At 39.4% G+C, this 19,504-nt stretch overlaps 1 protein-coding gene across 3 annotated transcripts in view; it reads right to left on the reverse strand.

Moving 5' to 3' along the window:
- The window catches only part of CHD7 (chromodomain helicase DNA binding protein 7), a gene marked incomplete at both ends in the record, with an annotated part of 120,227 nt that overhangs the window by 82,947 nt on the left and 17,776 nt on the right, over positions 1–19,504 (reverse strand). The gene's annotated exons all lie outside the window — the stretch shown is intronic.

Genomic DNA, 19,504 nt, shown 5'->3' on the forward strand with positions numbered 1-19,504 from the left:
AAGCTAACGGTTCAGCTTAGATCAGACTTGGATTAGTCTTGCAGCCGATCAACTCAACCAGGACAGGGGTGAGCATATCATCTCCACTGGATGCTACATGAACCTCTATATTTCAACAAAATACTTGAAAATGCCATATCCACAAATCACTCATTTTCTGCCTTTTTCATACATTTCTCCAGCTACTTACTGGTAATTGTAACAGAAACGGCAAGGACAAGACAGGCTGTTAGTGTTAACTCAACAGTCTTACCATGTGCACCACATGTGCTAGGCACTTTACACCCCTGGCACTCTAAGTAGGAAGCAGCCTCGTGCCCAAGTTACAGATGATAAGTTGCCAGAACTAAGACTGACATCAAAACCAACAGCAAACAGACCCCACGACCCTCATCGCACCTCCCCCAAAGAAACCAGGGAGAACCCAGGTTTAGGCCCATAGGAAACTCAGAGTAACCCAGAAGCCATGGTTCACCATCAGCAAAGTAGTCTAAGTAAGAGTCCAATAAAATTAACATTTATTGACTATCTACTTCATACCATATTCTAAACTAGGTATTTTTATCAAATATCATTCCTTCATCCTTCAAAAAGGAAGCAAAATTTGAGGAGATTACGTGGCCACCCAACATATGCAGCAAGGGGCGGAACTAATATCTGAGTCTAGGTTTTTTAAATCCAGGGCCCCTGACTCTGTCCTCCTTAAGTTTACACGTGGGCATCCTTTGGGGAAAGGCTCTACAGTTTTTACTTGCTTTCCGAAGTGTTCAGTGATCAAAACAAAACAAAACAAAAAACAACAACAACAACAACAATCATTACCTAGTCTATACTCCCAGAAAAAAATATGCAGTGTTGTAAACCAATGTTACCACAATTTAAAAGATTAAAAGTGGTTATGCTGTTCCCACTAAAAGCTACCAGGTTTACTAAGAAACTATTAGCCAATTCTCCACCTGTACTGGGATGAGAATGAGGGCCCAGAACAATGAGTAAGAGATAAAAATTCTAGTCTGAGCCCTGACATTAGCTACATTATCTGGGAAAGTTCAATTCTCCTAGCTGGGCGGTTCATTTTCTTTATCTGCAAAAGGAGGAGTTTGGGTTAGATTTCCAAAGCCTCTTCCAAAATCCTATAGTATTAGAGGATTTTAATTTAGAATCTTAAATATGTATTGCCCTTTCTTAGTCACAGCTGGGAAATAATGGGTCTGAAAAGGGTAGGGCTCTGCAGGGAGAGGCAAGGGCAGACATCTGAGGAGGAGCACACATATAGATGCACGCAGGTAGATTCCCAGAGAGAACACAACTAACGAAACACTGAAAAAAGTTATCCTCCAACCTGCACTTTTCCCTCACACTCTTAGTGGATGTCTACCAAGCACTGCCCAAATTATCATTAACTGAGAATAAATGGGATCTGATTTAACTGTGTTACATTTAACTTGCTCAAGTCATATTGTCACATATTTCCTAATGTGAGTAAAAAGGAAAAATTCTTATCAAATTTTTGTAAGGGACATAGAGATCAAACTTCTTTGGGCTATTTTTCAGGAAGTGGGAAAAAAAGTATTTCCTGGAAAAGGACAGAAATAGGAAAGTCTACCAGTAAACCACACTTAAAACTTAGAATGGTGAGTTAATTCCAGGTATGTGTACCTTTCTTTAATCTGTATGGCATTAACCATGGCAACAAAGTTCTAGCTTCTAATGAGAGATACCCAGCACACGTTAATGAATTAGAAAAGCATATAATACCTATACAATAACTTGAAAATTTATTTACATCAGCATAAAAATCATTTTAGATATTCCTTTTAGTAACAAATGAAGTCATAAATTAGTATCCCTTAAAAAAATTTAATCTTTCATAAGGAGGAAAACATATAAAGATTAAACACCAAAAAAATACATTAATCCTGTTTGATATGCAGAATTATATTTTGGTACTATTTGAAATAGGGTGAAAAAGGTGCTCAGAAATATTACAGTGTTTACCAGACCCACATCTCCTTAAATCTTTTAGAGAAAAGCTGTTTTTTGTAAACATTTAACAAAGAACAGATGGCCTGCCTTAATCATGTGGGGGAAAAAACCTGGAGCTCACAGTACTACCCTGACAAAGTCTCCCAGGCCCAGTCATACCCCCCCTCCATCCCAAGCATGGTACAGTCTTCTCCAATGCTATTTAATTTTACAGCAGACATTTCCCTCATCAATTCCCACAGCCTGACAGGTAATCAATGCCATTAACATCTGATATTTCCATACAAGGGCATTCCTAAAACCTCTCATTTATTAGCACAAACATGGGAAATGTAATCTACCAAAAGGTATTCTTAAACACACTCTACAGGGCATTCTGTTTGATACATTTTATACCATAATTCCATGTACCTTTTGGAATATTACAGAATACATAAGGACTGTGCCATGGACTTTTGGAATGAATAATTACTATTTAATCTACAGATAAAAATGATCCAAGATATGTCTGTCGTTAATATATATATCATTAACTAAAGATAATTATTTTTATCCTTAACCCCATAATTCATAATAAACAAATAAAACACTGAAATAAGTGATGTCATATAAAATAGCAGAGTTAGCAGAATGCAAATCTAACCAAAAGAAAGCTGGATCGGGGGAGGGACCCTCGTCCACCCTTCAGCAAATGTGACCCAAATGCTCAGAAACACTTTTCAGAGGAAACTGAAAAATTATGTGAGAATAAACTTTTCACCTGCCTCAAGTGTGCTCTACCTCCAACATTCATCAGCATTTCCAGGCTTATAAAGCGATCTTATCTAATCATGTTTGCCTTAACTGTAATCCTGAAACCTCAACACATTAGCAATGTCAAGTGGCTTGAGCAAGGGGACAGTGACAGTGCAAGGTCTCCATGAGCCTGACTCTGCAAACTCACAGCGCTGTCCTGCAGTACAGGTCGTCCGTGGATAAACATTTACTGAGTCTAAAATCAAAACACTGTTTAATAAAAAAGAACAGCTACTACCACCCGGAAAACAGTAATATGGTACACATCTGTGAGATACATCCCTCCCCACAAACTAAGTGCAAGGGAGGCACTTGTGCACTCAGAGAAACTAAGATTCTGGCAGGTCAACTAAGACCCAAGTTAACAACAAATTCAACCTTAAAACACACTAACCTGTGGTTTAAATGGTTTGTAAAAATACAAACATTAAGTAGTCAATTCAAAATGAAAAGTACTATTTGGTGGTTTTGGTTGGTTGGTTGCTTTTTTTTAAAAAGCATTGGAGACACATTTCTATAACTGACATTCTTCATTTTTATTTTCCAGAATCCCCCAGGTTCTTGATCCATTTACAGTCTTTTAAAAAGTAATTCTGGGGTGAAAATGAAAATTCAATCCTAAGCCAAAAGAGCATCCAAGGGTTCAAAAGAAAAATAGTTTTCTTTACTGCAAAACTCTCTGTAGCCTTACTACACTCTTAAAGGGGCATAAGTATACAGTGTGTCCTAAAGGTATTTAGTAACAATGGCAGCCCCTTTTTCCTAAGAATATCTTCAATAAAGTTATTCCTAAAAATATGCTGCGGATTATACTGATGTAGCTACAACAAGGCAGCTCCTCTGCAGTAGGGAGAAAAGTGTGTGTATGTGTGTGTCTCCACATGCACACACATTTGTATATGTGTGTCTTTTTTTTTTTTTTGGTGGGACCCTCGCCAGCGTCCGGGAAATGAACCAGTGCTGCAAAGGCTGCGGGCAGCCTCGCAGCCCAGCGCTCATCCACTGCACCACCAAGGGAGGCCCTATATGTGTGTCTGTCTTGAAGCAGTGGTGATCAGATGTCTTACAAGATAGCATAAGACTATGAACAAATATAATTTTATATAAAATGCACTCAAACAGTTCACTGAATTATCAGGTTCTTTTATGCTCAAATATAGGAAATGGTAGGAATAAAAGAGAAATATTAGTATAATCATATAAGAATGATTTATACAAGTTTTATTGTATACAGGGTCAAGATTATTACCAAATTAAAATAAATTTTGAAATATCATACCTTAGAATCATTACATTTTATGAGACTATGTATCTTTAAAATTACTGGTGAAATGTCTCGTTTAAAAAAAAATCATCTGAAGGCATGTTTGAACCTTTGGTTTTCTGCTTCTATTTTTAGGGTGTCTTTAAGATAGATTTGCCATACAAACAAAATCTTAAAACAGCTATAAATTTACATAAGTCACCTTTATGGTATCTAAACTATAAAGACAATTTGTATTAAGAGTCCAAGATAATGAAAATATGAACTAAATGGTGATGTTAAATTTAATGTTAAATAGTTTCACATTAGATATTGAATAATGACCCTCTTGTATGTACTACAATACTACAGGAACTGTTGGGCAGCATTTTTAATGTTTAAGACACTTTCGCTATGTTTCTACAGCCAGTGAGGCTAAAATAACAGCAGTGGAATCCTACCAACACTAAACCCTTTCAAAAAGTCTCAGAAATCCTAGGTGGAATAGATTCCCTCCCTCTGATCTGTCCTTGGTTCCTAATCTTCTGCCACAGTGTTGCTGCCCTCCTGGGTGTCTTCCCTATTCTGAGTAGGCTGTCAGACTGGGTATGGGATACTCTGCAGCCAGGAGCTATGCTATGGTAACTGCAATGTGTCAGAGCAAAGGGTGCAGGAGAAAGCCTCAGTGTTAGGGAAGACAAAGCACAGGACTGCCAAGCAGTCCTGAGGTCACTGGGGTCTCTACTGATGATGCTTTAAAACTATCTGTTATACAGTTACCTGTGCTGTGTTCTGAAGATATTTTACATACCTTTCTTGGCCAGTCACTAGACCAGTGAATTGAGTGATATTATTCCTGTTTTATAACTGAGCTTACCCAGATAGAAAATGGCAAACCTGAAACTCCAATCCAGGAGATAGGGAGTTGGTGAGAATATGATCAGGCCCCAAGAGCTGTGGTCCCTACAGTTGCAAATGGAGATCGAGGAATTCTCCAAGCCTGGCTGTGGCCACAGCACAAGACCAGGGAGCAGCTTGCTGTCTTTCTCAAAAAAACCATGAAGGGCTTAGTTCTAATAAGCTAACCTTAATCTACAAGTTAAATTGATATTCAATTTAATATAAATCTGGAATTTTTGCATCAGAAGGGTAGATTTAATTTAGTTCCAAACTAAAACTGTAGACAATCACTGGCTATTCTGCCAAAGGTAAAAATACAGGTAAGGACTAATGCTTATTTTGTGCTTTCCAGCTAACAAACATTGTCCAGTTCGAACCTCAAAATCACTCTCTGATAAAAATAGAATTCAATTCAGCCAACCTGTTTTGTCTTGGAGAACCCACCATCCCCCCACCCCAAAACTCACTTCCTACTTTCCTTAAAAACTCTCCCAAAACAACCTAAAAAGAATAGCCTCTACGATTTTTCAAAAATTCAGTCTACTATATTTTCAAGGAATCTAACAGTCAGTTCTTTCACTGCTTAGGTAACAGGTCATTTCTACTTTTTAGGAAAAGCACAAGATGAAGCTGGAGGTTTGCATTTAAGAATTAAGTAGTGAAATAATGTTTGCCTACACACACACACACACACACACACACACACACACAAAGGGCACAGAGTTGAACCGATGTTAAACATGCTTTTGATGTATCTCCATTGCTTCACAAGTGCTTAAAAAAATTAACTTGTTTATACAAGAGCTGAATGATGTTTTTACATGTATTAGCTTTCCAAAGTAAATGCAAATTATCAAACTGTGCTGATGACCTTGAGAATCTCTTATCCCTGAAGCGCTTTACAAAAGAAAGATATATAAAGGTTCCAACAGAACCCATCATTACTTTGGGCAGGAGAGAAAAAGGAACACACTCAAAGGCTATCACAGTAACATTGACTGACTTCTTAGGACTCTTGGATGGCAGCAGAGAAGAAGCTCCCTGTAGGCAGCAGGTCTATCTACCCATAAAGACTACATCCATTCTCCTCCAAAAGTAAAGCCTTGAGAAAAAGCCAGGTCTGCAGCATGGACATGACGATGCATCTGACTTACAATAAGCAAACCCAAAAGGAATCTGAGACACAGCCACACTTCCACCCTCATTTTCTGAGTTTCTTAGCTCTTTAAGGGCAGTAAATCATCAAATGTTATCCTTTATACCACATTACTTACCAGAAGTAAAAACAGAAAAGATAATGAATATACTCAGTGACCTTAACAAAGTCAATTTTATAGTCTCTTCCCTCCTTCTTCTTTTCTCATTCACCCTTCATAAGCATGCTTCTTGCAGTACGTTCTACTCAATAAATATATAGAACCAATTCCAGTTCACAGGTATCTGTCCTTATTTTCAAGTAAGCTTGGGTCCATATTCTCTAAGTGGGGTTGAGAGGCCTGAATTTGGCAGCTGACAACCAGATCAAAACCTATCCAGCTTACCAGGGCTCAAACTCAGGAAAATACAAGACAATAGTGCTTTCAGGATTGTCAAAATGTTTTGCATAAACAGATCCTACTCAAAGACACTAAAGAAAAAGACCAAATTCACATACTAAAATAGCTTGCTTCAATTAAACAATTTTTTACTGTACCTTTACATTACACTATGTTATCATTGGTATAACTAACAACAAATTTAATCCTTAATTTGAAAAGTTAAAATGTATAGAGTTTAGAGCCTCCCCGGTGGCAGAGAGGGTTGAGCGCAGGGCTCGATTCCCGACGGCCAGGGAGAGCCCCACATGGCGTGGCAGACCGCTCCTGTCACGGCCACTGCTCCCCTCAGCAGTGTACTTCGGTCCGTCTGCCTGTTCTGCTCCCCGCTCTGTCTCTGGTGAATCCTCTCACCCTATCGTGCCTCTATCCTGTACCCCAGCTCTTGTATAAACATAATCTTTTAAAAAAAATAAATAAAAATATATAGAGTTTGGCTTTGGAAAAGAATTTACAAGTTCACATTTAGATTTCAAACTACTTTCAAAATTATTAAGGGCCTCCCTGGTGATGCAAGGGTTTAAGAGCCACACTATAAAGCAATACGCAGCCTCTGCAGCATGAGTTCGATCCCCGAATGGCCAGGGAGGAACCCACATGGCAAAGCAGACCTCTCCTGTCTCGTCCACTGCTCCCCTCAGCAGTGTATTTCAGTCAGTCTGCCTGTTCTGTTCCCCACTCTGTCTCTGGTGAAAACTCGCACCCACCCCCGCATCTCTGGCCTGCACTCCAGCTCTTGTATGCATAAATAAATAAATCTTTTTAAAAAATAAAATTATTAAAAGTATTTAAAGTAACTCACTATGCTATTCCTGTGAGTTTAAAAAGTAAAACTTCAACGGAATGAAAAGAAAGCATCTTTATTTAACACCTAGGGACTGTGCAGAAACAAGTCCAGAACAATCTTTGAGGGGATAGAAATCAATTTATAAGAAGCTCAGCAATAAAGCTAATTTACACACTCTAGGCAAGTTCCCTAGGATTCAGAGACTATAAGTCTAGCAAATTTAGTTGGCAGTAAATGCTTAATAATAGACTATTTGGTCCTCTAAAACTCATTCTTTTTGAAGGCAGAATTCTAAGACAGTCCCATTGCCTCCACCTCCTGCCTGGGAGGGCCAGTGACTTCCAGTCAAGAGAACAAGGCATAGATGCAATGATTTCACAGGTGTGTCTAAGGTCCCAAATTAGTTGGTTTTTGATTACTCGAGAGATTATCCTGAGTTGGCCTCATTTAGCCATGGGAGGCTCATAAGAGGATGTAGATTCTCCCTGAGCCTAAGACTCTCTATGGAGAGAGAGAGAGAGAGACAGAGAGAGAGAGAGAGAGACAGAGAGACAGAGAGACAGAGAGAGAGAGACAGAGAGAGAGAGAGAGAGAGTTTGTGTGTGTGTGTGTGTGTGTGTCCCTCGCCAGTGGCCGGGGAACAAACCAGCACTGCAGAGGCTGCGGGCAGCCTTGCAGCCCAGAGCTCAACCGCTGTGCAACCAGGGGAGGCCCTCTATGTTGATAGTTTTAAAGAAGTAGGAGACGAGAGCAGGGCAGCCTATCAGTAACATCCTGGATGGCGAGCAAGAAATGAAGCCCCCAGTCACACAGTGGAAATGAATTCTGTTGACAAGTCAAATGGATTTGGAAGCAGATTCTTGCCAGTCAAGACCCTATTTGAGCAGGTGACCCTGACACCTAATATAGCTTTGGCGAGATTCCAAGCAGAGGGATCTAGCTAACTGCTCAAATCCTGACTCTCAGAAACAGAAGAAACAAACATTGTTATAAATCAGAGTTTATGATAATTTGTTGCACAGGAATAAATGCAAACTTAAAGTCCTCTGTAATTCTCATCTGAAATTTTTCCATTCAGGACTACCCTGTCTATGCTAGATATTCACCCTCCCCCATAAAGATGAACAACACTATGGCATTCCCTTGTAACTTCTCTGTGCTGCTGCCGCTAACAGTAACATATTTTTGGCACCACAAACTGTTCCAGGTTCACAATTACGTTATGAAGTCACCGTATTTTATAAACAGGAAAAGGCAAAAAAAGGTTAAGAAGTTCACCCAAAGTCACAAAAAGCTGTTAGTCAAGATTCAACCCAGGCAACCTCTCTGCAGAATCCACCTGCTCGCCATTATACCTACCCCCTTAGTGATTGTAGCTCACGCACTCCTGTTGAATTTGCTCCAAAGAGAAGAATGTAAAGGGAAGGAGAGCTGGGTGATGGTAACTACTGGACAGAGGTGGGACCCACTCACATAGGCAAGCTGGAGCCTGACACTGTTAGACAGTTAACTACCAAAGAACTCATCATAGGGAGAGGATTAAACAACAACAAAAACCTCTTCATTTTTTAAGTAAAAAATACAGAAAAAACTGCACTATAAGCAATATTAAAGGTTTCTGATAAGTTTATTGCACATTAGAAACAGTCAGCTTAACACTTACAGGGGATTGTGTCCCCATGACTCCTTCCAGCTGGAATTTCACATGAAACAGAAGATACCAAAGCAATTAAGTATTTTATAAACACTGCTGAGGGGTCAAAAAGAGGGAGGTTCATTCACTGACTAATAATGCAGTAATAAACAAACAGCAATGTTATGCAACTGAGAAAATTATTATAATTGAATCTACACAGCTGGGCAAGAATAGAAGCATGGTTATGTATATTAGCTGACAAATGTTTTGTGTGGGTAGGTTTTAGTTTTAGAAATGTTTCAGATTTCAGTTGCTTTTACAGTTGCATTTTTTCCTCTTATCTGAATATAATTCCACAATTACAACTGCAGAGCAGAAATAACTGAATGAGCTGCCCCTCCAATTATTTGCTATTCTATTTTTACTACAGAGAGATAAATGTGTAAAGAGCAATTAGGAAGTTAAACTTCATTGAGATGTACTCATCTTACATCACTTCTAGGGACATCTTACTGGGCCTGGGCACAGCAATGTGAATAATAAAAAGCTGTGATTCCCTAGCAGGCAGGAGGGATAAGCGCCCCCCCCCCAAAAAAGTAGATTTTCACATGTTAACACTTAGCTTCCACTATGATCCTGGAGTTTTCTTCACACCTTGATATTTCCCCCCCTTACAGAAGACAGAGAAACATGCCAATTACCACACTTAAATTACACAGATGTGTCAAATAGGGACAAAAGAGTGATTCATATATTTCCCTTGAATTGTTGAAGTGATGGCATTAGAATCAGAAACATTGTTATTCTCTTGTGTTCAAGAACAAGCTAAATGTAGTTAAAATACAAACCAACACAATTTATTTGGGGATAATATTCTAGCTAGATAGTACCCCTATTACTACATAGAATTTTTTTCTTAATTAAAAGACTAAATCTGTGATCTATGTCAAGTTCCATCTGCATAAAACCTAACCAACTTCAAACACAAATGGATGATTAGCTAACCATCAGGGCAGAGGTACAAATGTATCTTCAACAGGCACACATTTTACATCAATGATATCTATTTTTATGAGATAAAAGTACTAAAGCTTTAATGGTGGCAATTAAAACAGCCAAGAGTTTGAGTAGCTCGATGGCTGAGTCACAGACCTTTTACCTATAATGGGATCCATTATATCCCTGAACTCAGTTTGAGGGAGTAAAAGAGGAACAGATTTTTAAATATGGTTATAAAACAGCAGTACCCTCTGAACTAAGCTGTTTTAGTTTAAACTGCTGTGTGATTTACCCTGTGCCTTAACATCAACACCAGCTCTGCAGTCTTCTTTATAGTTTTAGACACCTGTGTCTACTTGAAAATATGAAAATGCCACAAAGATCTATTTTTAGAGATTTGTAGTTGAGTAACTTGTTTCTATTTTAACTTATTTATATTGATAAAGTTCATTGTTTTTGAAAATACATAACTTTGGTGGACTTATGACAAAACATCATTTGTGCCTAAAAATATTTTCCTTTAATCTTCAATTTAAGCGCGGGCTGATTTTTCACTATATGTGGAATATAAAGAAATGAAACAAAGGAACAGAAAAACTAAACCAAAACAACTCTAGAAATATGATTGCAGAAGTGATGTTACTAGAGGGCAAGGTTAAGGAGTGGAAAACAAAGTGGGAGGGGTCCAATGGACTAAGGTGGAGGACTATGGGTGTTTCGGTGGTGGATGTGGTATGGTAAGATGTACTTGAGGATGAGTGAGCCTATTCCCCTAAATCATATGCAATGTTATAAAAGCTATGCTATCACAATTTTTAAAATTTAATTAAAAAATAAATAGAATTCAATTTAATGGAGGTAAATAAGAATGTATTCACAATAAGATATTAGAGTTTTAGCATATTTATACATGAACATCAGCAAAGGAGTGGGGCTTTTTTCACAGACATTTCACAATATTATTCAAAAGGATTAGTATACTAAGCCCTGTGGTTGAAAAATTTTTAATAATCATCTAACATCTAATCCAGCACTAACCACTTCTCTAATTCAAGAACCTAAAGATTTTCTCTTTTGCGTCTATTATTGGAAATTCAGAAACATAAATAGAAATTATCTAGGGAATAATCTCACAAGTTTTTGACTGTCTTACCACCATCACCCCCTAGGAACAGCTGGCAAACAGGAAACATACCAACCAAGAAGGACTGAATGGGGGATGGGGGACAGCCACAGACTGCCTAGTGGCCTGAAGGCAGCTGATGTCTCTCAGGATGGACATGGGCTTGCATTAAAACAGCATTAGATGGAGAGTGCCTGATCATCACTTGAGTCTATTCCTCCATGTGTGGGCAGCTCTTTTGAGTATTGTCAAAAGGAAGAGCAGTGGGATAGAAGGGTTGCTTTTGACCATTTTACTCAATGGGGGCTTTACCAATCGAGTGGGAAAACAATCACCTCAAAATGCCTCAACATCCTTGTCTCTAAAATGAAGATATTTTATGAGCTGATGTATAAAGTCCTCACTCTGAGACGTTAAGTCTCTATTGTTTAAAATCTGACAACAGTCCTGCACACAAGTGTAAAAGAAATGAGCATTTGTAAGGTAGACTGGAGAGATGAAGATTGTTTTAGTGGGAGATATTAAGGAAGTTTCTTAGATAAACACAATAAATAAATAAAATTGATCTGAAGACCTATGATAGAACAAAATAAGTTAAATAGAATTTAAAGTCTAAAAAAAATCTTAAAATACACAATTTGCTTTTCCCATAAGAAAGAAAAAACTTTCAGAACACAATTCCAACAATATATAATCTCATTTCATAGATACCTAACATCTACTAGGTTTTTTCACACTAAATTGAATCCCTGCTCAATATAACATGTCATAAATTAACATTTATTACACATCTCAACATGCAGAAGATAGAAATGCTTAGGGATACAAGATGGATTTATGTTTGAATCTGAAGTTCTAGATCCATGCCAAATAAACCATAAGAGATGAGAGGGAAGGGGGAAAAGCAAAGTTACAGCAGAAAGAACAAAAAGACGTCATTCAGCAGGAGCCCAGGACCAAGAGAAATCACATGCCAGAGTCACTCTCTCTCACCTAGAAAAGGTCTGCTGAGACTTTAGGAAGGAAGGGTGAGTGTTGAATTCACAGAGGCAAGGACAGGAAATCTTCAGAGACCCCAAATTCCCTAGGACACAGCTAGCTGACACTGTGAGTTCCCAACACGCAGATGCTCAGCACCAGGGTGCCCTGAATTTCAGAAGCCAGGAAACATCAGCCAAGGCACATCCCTCACCCAGTCTAGAATTTCCCACCACACAAGACACTCCACAGCCTCCTGCATCTCCAATCTCTCCATTGACAATATTCTTCCATTCTTACTTTCAGTTTTTCAAATACTTCTTGAGCTTTTCTTGCTCTGTCTTTCTCTAGCTCATGCCTGGTCAGCTCCCTTTAAGAGTAGAATCCTTGAGACTGACTATATGCTGCTGGCTTCTTCCTCCTCTCATTTCCTCTTGAATTTGTTCTATCTAACTGCACTAAAATTCTACAACAGGGATTCGCTCATGTCTTCAGCCTATCTGTAGGATCTGAAACAGCACTTATTCCTGACTTCCTCAAGTGACCTCAGGTCAACCCTCTCTCCTACCCTGCAGGCTTTCTTTGCCATTTTCTCATCAATCTCTTGACCTGTAATTTCTGAGATGCTCAAAGTCTCCATGTTTGGATCTCAGTTTTACCTATGCTTCCTCTGCAATCACCCCCCAATGCCATGGGTCTAAATATGCACAGGTTAATGATTCCCAAAGTCTTTCTTAAGTCGAGACCACTCCCTTGAGCTCTATACCTCTCTATCACCTGTCTACTCCATAGACGTCTCAATAAGCATCTAAACTTAAATTCATTCCAAAATAAATTCCTGAATTATTCACCAAATGCCACTTCGAAAAATTATTATATCCCCAACAGTAGAAGCCAAAAGTTTGGAGTCATTACTGACGCTTCACTTAGTCTCATGTTCCACCTTTAATCCAATGTGTAATTCCTGTTGGCTCCACCTTCTACATAGATAGCAAGTACCCACTACCCACACCTTATCCAAGCAACACAGACTTTGCCTAGACTACTGGAGAATCTCTGTAATTAACCCCCTGATTTCTATCTTGCCCTCTAGCCTCATCTATTTGCTTCACAGTCTGGGTGAAACTTTAAATGCAAACCAAATCATGTCACATTTCTACCCAAAACCTCCAATACTTTCTCATTTCACTCACAGTAAAATCTAAAGACTTCATTCATCAAAGCCCACTAGGCCTTAAGTAACATGGATTCCTGGCACCTCTCTAACTTCATGTCCTACAATTCTCTCCTTATGCTCTTACACTCTAATTACAGATTCTTTGCTTACTGTCAAACAACAAATGGGCAAAGACCTTCCTTCCTCAGGCCCTTTGCAGAGGCTTCCTCTGCCCACAGAACTCTTCACCCAATATCTCCACGGCTATGTACCTTGTTTCTTCAAGAGAGTTTAGGGAGAGATAGATTAAAGCAAGTGTGACAAAATATTAACAGGTGAAGGATAAAAAAGTGTTCGCTGCATTATTCATTCACCTTTTCTACAGATTTAAAGTTTTTCAAAAAATTCAAAACTGGAGTGTGAAAACCTTTTGCTACCACATTATTCTCTTTTTTTTACCTTGTATGTGACCATTCTTCCCTCATCCTCCCTTTCTCGATACTCATCCTCTACGAATTTCCATAGGTTCTGGTGTTCCTTAGGATTCCGTTATCCAACAGACCCAGATGTTTGTTTCCACTTGAGTAATGGCTATTTTCTCCAGCACTTGGGAAGAGCATGCCAAAACTCAAAATCACTTCCCTCCACCCACAACAGTGCTTTCCTATTTTTGGTTAAAGTTACCATGATACCAATCATCCAAACTTGCTTCATTCTCACTGGTACCAACCGCATCCATGTTAACAACTGCCTCCTCTTCTCCAGCCACACTTGTCTAGTCCTGGCCCACAACAAAGGACTTCTCTCCTAGTCTGCCTTCAGTTGGGCTCATCTTCCCCAGTGCACTCTGTCTCACAGCAAAGAGATTGTACTGGCATGCTAATCGCCTATGGCATCTTCCTTTGTACATGTCAATGATTCCCAATCAATACATTTAAAATTCAAATTCTCAATGTGGCTGCTCGAGGTATTGGTCTTCCCATGCCCACCCTGCCATCCCTGTCGAAACTCTCTCCACTGCATACACTGGACAACAACTGCAGTCACATAAAGGCACTCTGCTTTTTCCCAGTTTCATGCTTGTATACATATCACTGCCCTGCCTCAAGTGCTCATTCCTATGCTATCCTCTCAGTTAAATTCTACTCAATCTTCAAAACTCAAGTGAAACATATCCCCTTCCTGAGGTCTTTTCTGAGCTCTCCAGTAGAGTCAAATACTCTCAAGGCCAAGTACCATTTATTTCATTGCTTGACTACTGATTATTAGATATGCCTGGTCCCTGGATTAGGAGCCCCCGAAGGAAAGCAGCATGTTACACTCCTGTGTACATATATCCAGGAGTGTATGTACATATGTGTGTGTACATATACATTTCCAATGCCTAAAGCAAAAACTGATACAAACCAGAGATGTGTTTGTTGATGGAATATCAAAATCTTCCCAAGCCTCCTTCAAATGTTAATGTTATTTCTCTACGCTATCCTGATCACATGTGCTTTCTCTCATTATCACCCCTTTTGCCTTGTTCATTTACACCTTGCAGCAACTGTACCTCCAAGGTGCCCAGAATGGTCCCTTAAACCTCTGGGAAACTAATACATGCCAAGTGTAAACAAATGCACGTTTTACTGCCTGATCCAAGGCAATGTGGAAACATCTGCTGTCCCTTTAAAGAACCACATTCTATGTTATGTCTGCACAAATTTCTCCTTTATCTCCTTTCATCTGACTCAAGTATCAACTTTCTTCCTGGCCCTGCAAATAATTAAGTTGTTTATCTTCTCCCATACAAGTCTGCATTTCTCTCTTTTTGTTACAGTTACATCATTGCAAAAGAGGGATTTTTTTTTTTTTAGGGGAAATAGTTTATTTCAATGCCTACATGACATTTCATAGCTACTCACGCATTGTAAATGCTCAACAATGTTCTCTGATGAATGAATGAAAGGATGGATGAGATTCTCGCCTCACCTTTGATATCCTAAATAAGAGTCAACAGGAGCATTTGCCTGTGTACTAGGAACATATTACAATCACTCATCTCATTCCCTGAAAGACACTGCCAAACAAGAACACTGGAGACACAGAGACCTAGAAAAAGTCCTCATAATTTGACCTCCAAAAGTAAAGAGGCAGACAACTTTCAGTTATTGCTGAACTATATCGATCATGTATTTTTATCAAAAGTGGCTTACGATTTAACTGTAAGAAGAGTTTAAGATAAATATTAAAATCCTCCTGGCTTATGAAGCGTGAAATATTTCAGTTGCTTTAGAGGGAAGGTTAAGGCATGTTTGCAAATTCTGACACAAAAATGCTTCTCCTTTTTGCTCTGACCACAGCCCAGCTACTGGTAGGGGTGGGTGGATGATTATTTATCATCCACCAAACCCAAGCAGAGAGCCCTCAAGCCAGAGAAAGGTGGAAGGCAGAATCAATAGCTGCGGTAGGGGTGGGGGTTGGGTGCGGAGCTTCAAGGGTTTCAGCTCCACCATGCAGACCCCACGTCACTAAGCCCTAGGTTAAGCTGAAGCCTAGTGTCTGACCTAAAACTTAAAGACCAAAGCCTAACTCACCATTGTGTGTTTTCAGTTACTGAAAACAAAACTAAACCAAAAACTTTGTGTTCTTTTTCCTGATTTATTTTACCTATGAGGCCACCATCCTCCTAGCAAACAAGTATGAAATACCGTAGTCCGAATTACCTTCTCGAGTCTCTTCACCCACACTACTGCAGTCTAAATTTGAGGCCCATCACCGCCCAACTATCTTTTCCCAAGGCCCACACTGTCAGATGTGGCAGTCACCTGTAGCTACAGAGCACTTGAAATGTGGCTGGGCTGAACTGAGAAGTGGATGTATAAAATCATAACAGATTCCAAAGATTTAGTACAAGAAGGGAAAATAAATATAAATTGTCCCATATTGGCTGTTGAAAGAACATTGAAAATTACATATTGAAACAATGTTTTAGATCTATTACATTAAGTAAAATATATTAAAATCCATTTCACTATTTCTTCATTTTTTTTAACGTGATAGCTAGACAGTTTCACAGGATGTATATCCCACTGGACAGCCAGGATGACTTTCAGTTTATCTGAGTCTCAATCCTACTGTCTTGTCTTCTCTTTCCACCCTCCCCAAAGTCCTCCAGGCTGCAGCCCTGTGATCCTCAGTCCTGACTGACTTCTACCCATCAGTCCTCTCAGATGCTACTCAGCCCAGAAGGCATCTCCTCTGGCAGGATTTCCCTGAATCTCACTCTCCCCATGACCCCCAAAGACACCTCTTCTCTCCCACACCTCTGTCAGAGCATATCACACATGGAGGGAATGTCTGTGCCATGCATGGGAAAATACAACAGAGAAGATGACAGACAGTAAGTCTGACCTCACTCAAGTTAGAATACAGTGGGGGGCAACAAAGTATTTTAGTAAATATACAGTCACAGTGGCAGCAATAATATAATCATGTGGCATCTATAGTAGTAGTAATTTATAGACAATATGTCATGTACCAGCTACAATTCTAGCACATTATATGTATTATTTAAATCTTCCTAACAGTTAAAATGTATGATTCCCATTTCAGAGGTGAGAAAATAGGCCTAGAGAAGCTATTTAACTTGCGAGAGGTCACATAGCTTATCAGTGAGGAAACCAGGCTCCCAGGGCACACTCTTCTACACTGTATTGTGCTGCCATCCAAGAGGAGGGATCACTGTGCCGAAAGAGCATGGCCTGCCACGGGGACCAGAGTACAGCCTAGACTCCACAATTGGTAGGAACAGAAAAGGCTTTCTAAAGGAAGTGATTTCTAAACTACAGCTAAATGTTCTGAGCCAAACACCCTGGCTGGGATGAAAAGATTTAGAACTTAAATCAGTCCATTGCACCTGGGGAGGAGAAAGAAAAGGCCATAGTTAAATGAAGGCAGGACTTTGCTTATCTGTAGTCTAAAAAAAACTTTTTTAGAACCCGCAGAGAAAGCCCATGAAGACGTGAGACAGGGTAAGACCCAGAAGTCTGGTGAAAGACTTAAAAATAAGGAGATGGGCCTCTCCCACAGCACCTGGAGGGTAAGAGAAGGAAATACTGCAATCCTCATTCCTCATCCTGAAGAGCTAAGCAGAACCTCCCCACCTGTGCAAAGAGAAACCCAGGCATCCCCAGGGCTCCAGAAGGACTCCTCAGGCAGATGTACTGTTCTAGCACCATCAGAGACTTCAGAGATTTTACTTACTTTGTCCCACTGGGTGTGAGACACACATCCAGACTTCAAGGAAAGTATTGATTACAACGCTATGAGGTAAAAATGTCATAAAACCACTGGCATATGCATTGCCCCAAGAGTATATGGCAAGTGTACTAATGGTGATTCAAAGCAACGAAAAAGTACATCTTCATTAAGCATCAGAATTTTTGCTTAAGGGCTTGAGGCAGGAAGGAGTTAAAAAATCAAAATGCTAGGCAAACATGACATATCTGAGATGACTGTAAAATTCATTTTTTTAAAGATTTATTTATTTATTTATTTATTTATTTATTTATTTATTTATTTATTTATTTATTTATACAAGCACTGGGTACAGCTAGAAGCACGGGAGGGTGAGAGAAGTCACCAGAGCCAGAGCGGGGAGCAGAACAGGCAGACTGACAAAGTACACTGCTGAGGGGAGCAGTAGGAGCGGCAGGAGAGGTCTGTCGCACCATGTGGGACCCTTGCCGGTGGCCAGGGATCAAACCAGCGCTGCAGAAGCTGCGGGCAGCTTTGCAGCCCAGTGCTCAACCGCTGTGCCACCGGGGAGGCCCTGACTGTAAATTTTACACTGTAAAGATGAAATGCAAGGTTTGAAAGAAACACTTATCTATCCAACACCTCAAACCTTAACACATGGAGGGAGGTGGGAGGGTGTCTCATTATTCTTTGCTTTTAGCAGTAACAGAGGAAAGTGGGGCAAGCAATGCACACAACTTATATGATCCCCTATCCACAGTCATCAGTGATAGCAACACTGTTTTTAAACTGGATTATCTTTCATAAGCATCTCCACAAGTTAAGACTGACTATTTTCTACATGTTTAAAGATGTTGTCAATGGAGAAGGAGAGTAGAGTGAAAGTCAGTGAGTTCTGCTAGTGGTCATGCCACCAACCTACCACAACCATTTTATGATTAGCTGCTATACCAGATTCATTTGATCACATTACCAGCTTACCCAAAATAGCACTCTCTATACTGCACAATCACCTTACATAGTTTTTTTTTTTTTCATATCACTTATTATTACACCACACACACACAGTTACTTGATTGGTTGTCTTTCTCACTAGAATGTTGCTTCATGGTCATTGCTTTGCCCAGAACAATCCTTGATACAGGGTGGACAGTAATATTCATTAATTGTTATTAAACTATTAAAAACAAATAGAAGAGAGAAATATCTACCAAAGCGACATATCTTAAAGAATAGTAAAAAGGTCCCTAAATGAGCTTTGGGAATACCAAAAGCCAAATACACTCAAGAAAAATAAAGTGTCACAATAATCAATTTTACCAAACCAAGTGAAAAAAAGAAGGTATTACCAGGAGGGACAGAGTCTGCTAAGGATCCAAAGGACTTAATTTAGTCATTTAGCCAACAGGGTCAAGAGGTTACATGGGAACGAGGAAAATCTTGACTGCAAAGAGTTCTGTTGTATGGCATCAGATATAGGGAAGCCTGGATGAAAATTCTAGTTATAATAAACCTCAACATCCTTTGTTCCTACTACATTCTCACGAAAGAACATCTGATGATGCTTTCGGGCTCCTATGTACACTGACAGGAAAGAGATGATGACAGAAACTATAAATATGATAAATGCTGTAAACTTATAATATGGGACTTCACTGTCTTCATCCTAGCACAATCCTATGGTGAATCCCAAAGAATCTTATCAACTCTGGATATAGACAGATCATAGATTTCCAAAGCTAGATACACCCATGAAGCTTTGTCTAACCAAAAGGAGTGGTTTAACCTTGTGCCATCACTCAACCTGGTGCTCACTCTATACCAGCAATCTCGCGTGGTGAAGGAGCATCCGCTTACCCCTCAGTGACTGAGTTTCTTGGAGATGAGAGTAATATTCATCTTTATATTCTCAGTATTTATCAAATACTAGGCAGTATGTCACTAGACATTTAATAAGTAAATGAAGGAATGAATCAACAGTCCCACAAAGGCTCACATGCGCAAGCATCCTTCTTTCTCAACAACCCCTCTTCTTCATTTCTCTAGATTAGTAATTATAGCACA

Source organism: Talpa europaea (genome assembly GCF_964194135.1).
Source record: "Talpa europaea genome assembly, chromosome: 3".
Classification (NCBI taxonomy): domain Eukaryota; kingdom Metazoa; phylum Chordata; class Mammalia; order Eulipotyphla; family Talpidae; genus Talpa; species Talpa europaea.